The 8,740-nt window shown below is 44.5% G+C and overlaps 1 pseudogene; it reads left to right on the forward strand.

Moving 5' to 3' along the window:
- Window positions 1–2,174: 2,174 nt before the first annotated feature.
- On the forward strand, window positions 2,175–3,982 carry LOC125543706 (annotated as a pseudogene).
- Window positions 3,983–8,740: the final 4,758 nt, after the last annotated feature.

An 8,740-nucleotide genomic window follows, 5' to 3' on the forward strand; every position in this document is an offset into this window, starting at 1 on the left:
GTATGTTTGTGTTACTGTAAATATGTTGTTTCATTTGACAATTATTTCATTTAATGGATGTTGATTACAAAAGAAATTTGTAACAAACGTTTGAACAATTTTCTTTCAGGACATCCTTTCACTCAGGACATACTAATATACCATTACCTAGGTTCATTGATTTGTATCCTCTTGGCTTTTCGTAGTCAATAATGTGCATGATTTTGTACTGCATAAGTTGTTATTTCCCCTCACCGATCTATGCTTTCATGCATTAAACGCCAAGCTTTCTCCAATAACAGTGGATACAAATTAGTGCCTTAGAGTTGAGACTACTGTGACAGCTCAATTGCATTATTTGGAAGAAAAGAACTATCAACATCTTCAGGCTGAAATAAATTTAGCCTTGTGAATCAGCCATGAGTAAGCTGTAACTTTTAACTTCTTAGAACCAGAGCTTGTTTCTTATGTTCTTGACAATGCCAAAGACTAGTTCAGTTCATCTAGTGTGATAACAGTAATAGAAGAGGTCATGGTATTCTTTCTCTAAGATATTCCACCACATCTTTAATACACTAGTAGATGTTAATTGGAATTGCATTTCTGGACAGTTTTATGAGGTCTGTTTATTACTAACCTCTTCTAAAGAGGGCATGTTTTCAGCATGTCACTTTGGAAATGCTGACGTAGCTCGTCTGTACGATTGTACTAACATTTATTACATTGCGGATTAACTTCTTTGATCCCATCCCCTGCAAAAGAAAATTGTTTGGTCTCATGATCTGTGTTTTGATGTATGACGCCTTTTGATAAGTTACATAGTGAAATCTGTTGGCATGTGCTGAACTAGTGTCATACATTCGTTTGAAGCACCATATTTGCCTTAGCTCATAGAGACAAACTTGACTTGCATTTGATCGTAACGGCGTTCCTTTCTCCTAAAGATGATATCGATTTCTAGCAGATAGTATGCTGTGGATATTCCACTTCTAATTACATCTCGCCAACCAAACACAGGAATGGAACCAACCCATTCTATTTTTTTGCACCTACCAAAAGCAGAATTGAAATCTAACATGTTCCTTTGGAATGGAACCATTCCATTCCGTTATAGTTGGTTCCCCAACCGAACACACTCTTGAAGAAGCAAACTGAATGATGTGGAGTTGAAAGAACTTGGAGAGGCTTAAAACCAACACTCTTGAAGAAGCAAACTGAATGATGTGGAGTAGAAAGAACTTGGAGAGGCTTAAAAACAACCTAGCTTTGCTCCAATGTACATATCATTGACACCAAAGCAGAGTACCTACTAATAAAAAGGAAATAATTATTCTTGGCCTGTTATGTTATTTTACAAAAAACTCCCTAATGTGTTTGGTAATGAACTCCCGGTTCAGTTTTAACTCAGATTTTAACTTTTGCATAACCTCCCGATGCTCCTGATAATCAACACGCAGGCCAGTTTTAAGTCATAGTTTTACTTCTGCAGGAAACCCCCTTACATTTGGGTTAATCAATTCGTAGTACATATCAACTTTTTTTAAATACACATCTTTTAAGCCTAACTTTAAATTTAACATATTATATATGAAAATTGATTAGAAAAATGTGTAGAATCTGGACATGATGTTATTTACCTGTTAGCAATTAAGAAATGATATTTAGGATGCAATCTTAATGAATAGAGCATGATTCTTCTTTCTTTCATATCAGTGCCGATCCGGATTGAAAATGAGCACCTTAGAGACGAAAGAAACCATATATAACCGATGCACGCCTCGTCAAAACCTTATAGAAAAAAGTAGATTTGTCGTCTCATGCCAAGAAAGAGAAGGAGACGTCTTAGGATTGATAACGTTCAAAAGCGTTATGATTGAGTGAGCATTCAGACCACCATCAGCGAGGGTGTAAAGAAGGACAAGTGGCAACATAGATGAGATGCATGCGTGGATCTATTAAGATCTTGAGTCAAGGTTATTGTGTTAGCAGAGTGTGACATTTTTTCTTCCTCCGTTGCAATGCATAGCTTTTTTCCAAGTAAAAGTCAAGGAGTCGATCGGACTTACCATCTAATCGGAAATGAGCAGGTTTTAGCGGCTAGAAGAGGGGGTCTGACTAATCATTATCCGTAGATGTATAGACATGAAGTTCGTGGAGCAGGCGGTGCCCACTGTTTTGTTTTCTGAACCATCCATGTGCAAAGTACTACGGACGAGCAATTTTGTCAACTGATGGAGTAGCATCAAAGCATGCATTAACTACATACACTGCTGCTGATTGGTGATGGCCCGAGTTCTCTATACAGGACAAGCAGCTAGAATCTCTCACTCTCACCGCGGATGGAGTCGTTCACCAACACTGCTGGCTCCGCCTCCGCCCCCGCCTCAGCCTCCGCGCCACCCAAAGCGCCGCCGCGCCGCCCGTCGTGCTTCTGGCCAGCCCCGGCGCCGGCGACCTCAGCTCAGTGTCCGAGCTGGGGCGGCTGCTCGGGGAGCTCGGCTTCTCGGCCACGACCGTCACCTTCACCAACCTCTCCGCCCCAGTAGATGCAGACCGGCTCACCCCGTGCCTCCCGGCCTCCGTCGCCGTCGCCGCGCTCCCCGCCGTCCAGATGGACGACCTCCCCGCCAACGTCCACGAGGGCAGAGTGCTCGCGGAGCTCGCCCGCCGCTCCCTCCCCAACATCCGCGCCCTCCTTCGCTCCGTCTACTCCACCACCCTGCTCGCCGCAGTCGTGCCGGACTTCCTCTGCCCCATGGCGCTGCCCATCGCCGCCGAGCTCGGCGTCCCCGGCTACCTCTTCTTCCCCAGCAACCTGGCCATGGTCGCCCTCACGCGCCACATCGTCGAGCTCCACGACGGCGCCGCTCCGGGCGAGTACCGCGACGTTGCGGTGCCTCTCGAGCTTCCCGGCGGCGTGTCGCTGTGCGGCGCCGACATGCCGGACGCGTTCCGCGCCAGTTTCACGAACCCGCGTTACGCGAAACTTGTCGAGCTGGTCCGGAGCTATCGCCTCGCCGATGGCATACTGGTGAACACGTTCTACGAGATGGAACTTGGCACCGCGGAAGCCTTCAAGCGGCTGGCGGCACCAGAGCAAGCTGCGGGCGAGGGCTTCTTTCCCCACGGGTTCCGGGGGCCATTTGTCCGGCGGCCAGACCCCGAGGAAGCCGCCGCGGGCGCGTCGTCGCCATGCTTGGAGTGGCTTGATCGTCAGCCGGTCGGCTCCGTGGTGTACGTCGCCTTCGGGAGCGGCGGAGCACTTTCTGTGGAAGCAGACGGCCAGCTCGCGGCCGGGCTGGAGGCGAGCGGCCAAAGGTTTCTTTGGGTCGTGCGGATGCCAAGCACCGACGGCGGCCATTGCGGCGCCGGTGGCGACGATCCGTTGGCGTGGCTCCCAGAGGGCTTCTTGGCGAGGACAAGTGGCAGGGGCCTAGCCGTGGCGGCGTGGGCGCCTCAGGTGCGCGTGCTGCCCCCCCCGCGACCGCCGCCTTCGTGTCGCACTGCGGGTGGAACTCGACGCTGGAGAGCGTGGGGTGCGGTGTGCCGATGCTCGCGTGGCCGCTGTACGCGGAGCAGGGGATGAACGCCGTTATCCTGGAAGAGAAGCTCGGGGTGGCGCTGCGGGTGCCGGCGGCACGAGAGGACGATCGATGCTTGGTGACGCGCCACGAGATTGCCACCGCCGTGAAGGAACTCGTGGAGGAGGGCCAAAAGTTGCGGCGCCGGGCCGGAGAGCCTGCAGAAAGCGGCAGCAGGTGCGTGGTCACCAGAGGGGCCGTCGCGCCGGGCGCTCGAGGAGGTCGCCGTCAAGTTGAAGGTGGCGCTTGGCATAGAGAGTGGATCCTCTGACATGAAGAAAGAAAGTCATCTAAACTACAGTGTAAACTAGTGTAAAACAGAGAAGAAAAGTCACGGATACTTTAGCAAACATTGTATTATCTACTTAAATAGATAATGTACACAATTACTGTTAATATAAATAAATTTAAAATTAATTTTATTGCATCATAATTTTGTTTGTATGTAATTTTTGTAAATGTATAGTAGATTTGTAATTTGCAAATTAATTCAAGTCATTTTAGTCTTAATCATATGAAAGTGAAGGAGGAAAGTTAGGAAATTGTAGCTTAGGTGACTTCCCTCCTTCAAGTTAGAGGATCCACCTCCAACAATTGCATGAGTGAATAGTATAAAACCATCACATTTGCGTCATGCATTTTATTTTGAAAATTGCTAGATGTACGTCGCCTGAATTTTGAATTTGGGTCAGTTAATTTCTTAATCATTGATTCTTGCTCTGAGATGTGTGCTGTGATTTTTTCTGGACTGTTTTGTGAGCTGGGTTGTGCTGCTTTTATTTTGACTTTTTTTAATTTGCTGCTGGCTGAAGCCCATTACCTGTACTGTCCAGTCCATCCCACTTTCCCTTTGTTATTGTTTCGCTTTTTTTGGCTTTTATGCGTTCTTTTTCTTTTGTTATGTGTTTTCTTTTGTACGTATTTCTGGGACGTGGGTTGAGTCTAAATGTACACACACAAATACTATGTAATATGTCTGAAAACTACAGTATTATTTAATTGTTTGCATACTACAAAAGTGTAATTTCAGTGCAAAGTTGGGTGCTAGTTTCTTTGAACTTTTTTCATTATCTTTATTCTTTAAGGGTAATATCAGTGCCACTAATTAATTCCGACTTAGGAAACTTCTTTATGTGAAAACTGCACTATATGATTATCCTTGCGTATTATAAAAATGGGCATTTTTTGTATATTATGTGCAAAAAAATCACCGTTTGATATTTAAAAAGTTATTTCCTCTTAAATGCTAATACCAATGCCACTAATTCATTCTTCTTTCAAAATCTTCATTTTTTTTGTTTTTATTTTATTCTTTATTCTTAAAGGGCAATAGCAATGCCATTAATTCATTCTTTCTTAGACAACTTCAGTATTTTGATTATTTTGCTTTTATTTCATTTTATTTCTTCTTAATGGTAATACCAATGCCACTAATCCATTCCTACTTAAGAAACTTCTTATCGCAAATATTCCACTATTATATGATTGTTCTTGCATATTATAAAATAGCACAATTTTTGTGTAACTTCTATGCAAATTTTGTCATTGTTTGTTTTAGTTTTCATTATCTTTCTTCTGCAAGGGTAATACTAATGCCACTAATTCATTCTTCCCTAGCAAACTTCAATTTTTTGTTTTTAGGTTTTTTTACTATTAGTATGGGTTGGGGGGGGGGGGCAGAGAAAGTACAAGGTGGCTTGGCCTTTGGAATATATACTCACTAATTTTTATGCAATGTGTGTGTAATTCATACCGTTGTCTAAAAATCCACTACTATATGCTTATTTTTGCATATTATGAAACAATGTAATTTCTATACCGATTGTGTGCAATTTTGTATCATTGTTTCCTCTTTCTGTCCGCTCTTCCCGGCATGTACAGATCCGATTGGGCTTATAGTTTAATTGGTTGAAACATACCGCTCATAACAGTGATATTGTCGGTTCGAGCCCTACTAAGCCCATCTGACCTGCTTAATCAATGACTCCGGTAGTCACCTGAACCGCTCTCTCGGATAGCCCACTGCCTCTCTTCTGGATGTGAAAGAAGATTCGATCAACATACAAGGTTTGCCTTCTTGTGAGAAGGAGGGTTCTGAATTGTGTTCTCAGTGCAAAGGGAGTCTTTGAGAAGGTTTCATTTTTCTGAAGAGAGAGAAGATCAGTAGAGCTGTCCGGCAGCTGTTCTGTGTTTTATTTTTTCTTTCTTATTCCAGGTATTACCAATGCCCTTAATTCATTCTTTCTTAGAACAAATTATGTTTTGTTTTTAGTTTTGTATTAGCTTTGGCTTAAATTTGCGTTTAGTGAGCGCGGATGCATATTTCCTTTCCATTTATTGAGCAAAGTTTAGTTGTGAATGGCATGTACGTGTAACCCATATATGTATGACATGCCCAGGAAATAGCATGCACACGATGCCAAAATGGTGGGTCCTTTCATCCTCCTAAATCGATGAATGGGTACATGATGAAAAGAAGCAACAAACATGCATGCGCTCCATATTTTGGATTTGTATTTATTCTTTTGTTTATGTTCATTTCTTTTAGTTTTATGTTACTTTGGTGTGACACTAGTTACTGTTGTGATCTCTTCGTTCTAAACTACTTGTCTAGATACATTTGTATCTAGACAAATCTAAAACAAGTAATTTGAACGGAGATTGTATTAGCAACTAAAGTATAATTCATTTTATAATGGCCTACTATGCTATTAAAAATATAATCCTATGCAAAATTACCGTAGGCTTAAACTGTGCATTTTATATGTATGTGACATGCATGCATAGTCCTATCAATTGATTCAACAAAGCAACTACGGAAAAATCATCCAGCAAAGCTCACGTTAGGAGAGCGCACAAGACGCAATACAAAAAAAGTGACCCAAAGTGAGGATTTAGTCACCTGATCAGTAGCCGATCCCTTTATTTTACCACCACTTTACATTACCGTTACTAAAATCTACTCCTATCTGTTTGCGCATAATTTTTGCAATAAACACTATCAACTGGTTTAAAGCGATGTAAACCGATTTTCTGATCGGTTGGGCCCACCTGTAAGCACTGACATGGCATACAACAGTCAACACCGTTTGTTGACTGTTAATTGGTCATGAGGCCCACCCATGACATGTGGGGCCAGGTTGAAGTCCACTCAACTTAGTCAAACTAATCATGTAATTAGCATTAACCCCAAATAAAATTAAGTTAATCATATGACTACATTGTTTGGGCCCACATGGCAGTAGTATATGGGTGGATTAACTAGGCATTAAGCCCTAGGTCACAAGGCGGCGCCCCGCATCTTCCTCGTCGGCCGCCCATCCCTAGTCGCCCCACAAACTTCTCCCTTCTTCTTCCTCGAATCTGCTCTGCCCCTCTCGTGCAGCCGATATTTGTTCGAACCACTCGTCATCTCGGCCTCCTATGACAGCTTCGACGAGGCCATCCACGCCATTGACGAGCTCACATGTGTTGCCGCTGAGTGGCGACCTCCTGCACCCGTGGCACGACCAGGAGAGGAGCTCATGTGCGTGGACAACCATGTCGGCGGTGCTCGTATGAGCTTGGCCATGGTATCTAGATCCTCGATGGTCGACAATGGAGACAAGATCGACGAGGAGTCGATCAACTCCATGTCCGGCAATGGCGGCTCCAAAGCAAACAAGAACAGTGACAAAGTGAAGAAGGGTGGTAAATCAATGATTAGTGATGGGGGAACAAGCGACACCAACATACCGTCACATCGCAACATCCCCATCCAGTACACGATGCCGACTAGCGCCAACTACGACATGTGGGAAATACAGATGAAGATTATACTCTGAACCCTCAGAGTGTGGCAGACAATCACGAACGATGACGTTAACAAGGATCGTGACGAAGGTGCCATGGCCGCCATAGCCTAGGCCGTGCCAGTTTTCGTGATGATGACATTTGGGGAGTTTGAGACAACAAAGGTATGTGACAACCTCAAGGAGATGACGATTGGAGAAGACCGCGTCACAAAGGCTCAGGCGCAAGTGCTCAAGCGCCAATATCACAAGTTGTGGATGGAGAAAACTAAAACGGTGAATGATGACCCGCAAGTATAGGGGATCAATCATAGTCCTTTCGATAAGTAAAAGTGTCAAACCCAATGAGAAGCAGAAGGAAATGACAAGCGGTTTTCAGCAAGGTATTCTCTGCAAGCACGGTACCAGATAGTTTGATAGCAAGATAATTTGTAACGAGCAACAAGTAGCAATTGTATCAAAGGTGCAGCAAGGTAGCTCAATCCTTTTTATAGCAAAGGACAGGCAGGAACGGTCTCTTGTATAAGCAAAGTGTTCTCGAGGACACATTACAATTTCATCTATTCACTTTCATCATGTTCATTTGATTCGCGTTCGCTACTTTGATAATTTGATATGTGGGCCGACCAGTGCTTGGGTGCTGTTCTTACTTGAACAAGCCTCCCACTTATGATTATCCTCTCTCGCAAGCATCCGCAACTACGAAAAAAGAATTAAGATAAATCTAACCATAACATGAAACATATGGATCCAAATCAGCCCTTATGAAATAGCGCATAAACTAGGGTTTAAGCTTCTCTTACTCTAGCAACCCATCATCTACTTATTACACTACAAAAAAAGACACATCCGTGACATTTTGGGCCGAACGAATTTTTTTTTGTCATACATATGACACTTCTATGACGATAATTGTGACAAACCCCGGTATCATCATAGATGTGGTGGGCTCCTACTTCTATGACAAAAAATAATGACAGAAAATGGGCTTTTCGTCCTGGGCGGGCCGGAGACGCAGCTGCATGACATTCTTTGGGCCGTCCATGACGGAAAAAAACCATGGTAGAAGCGAGGGCGAGGAAAATTTCGGGGAGTTCCCGGTTACGGTGGGAGGTTGGGGGCCGAGCGATGCACGTTTCTCTCGTACACGTACGCGCGTGTGTGCGAGGCGTTGGCTCTAACTGAACCCGAGCGAGGCGTTGGGCTCTAACTGAACCCGAGTGAGGTGTTGGGCTCTAACTGAACCCGAGTGATTGCACTGCAGGCTACGCGTTACTGAACCCGAGCGACCGATCGATGGCTGTTAACTGAACCCGATCGAGCGATTCCTTCGCTACTGCTGCTAACTGAAGCCGATCGATGCTGCCTCTAGATGAACAGTGAGCATTG

The sequence above is a fragment of the Triticum urartu genome, chromosome 3, assembly GCF_003073215.2.
Source record: "Triticum urartu cultivar G1812 chromosome 3, Tu2.1, whole genome shotgun sequence".
NCBI lineage: Eukaryota > Viridiplantae > Streptophyta > Magnoliopsida > Poales > Poaceae > Triticum > Triticum urartu.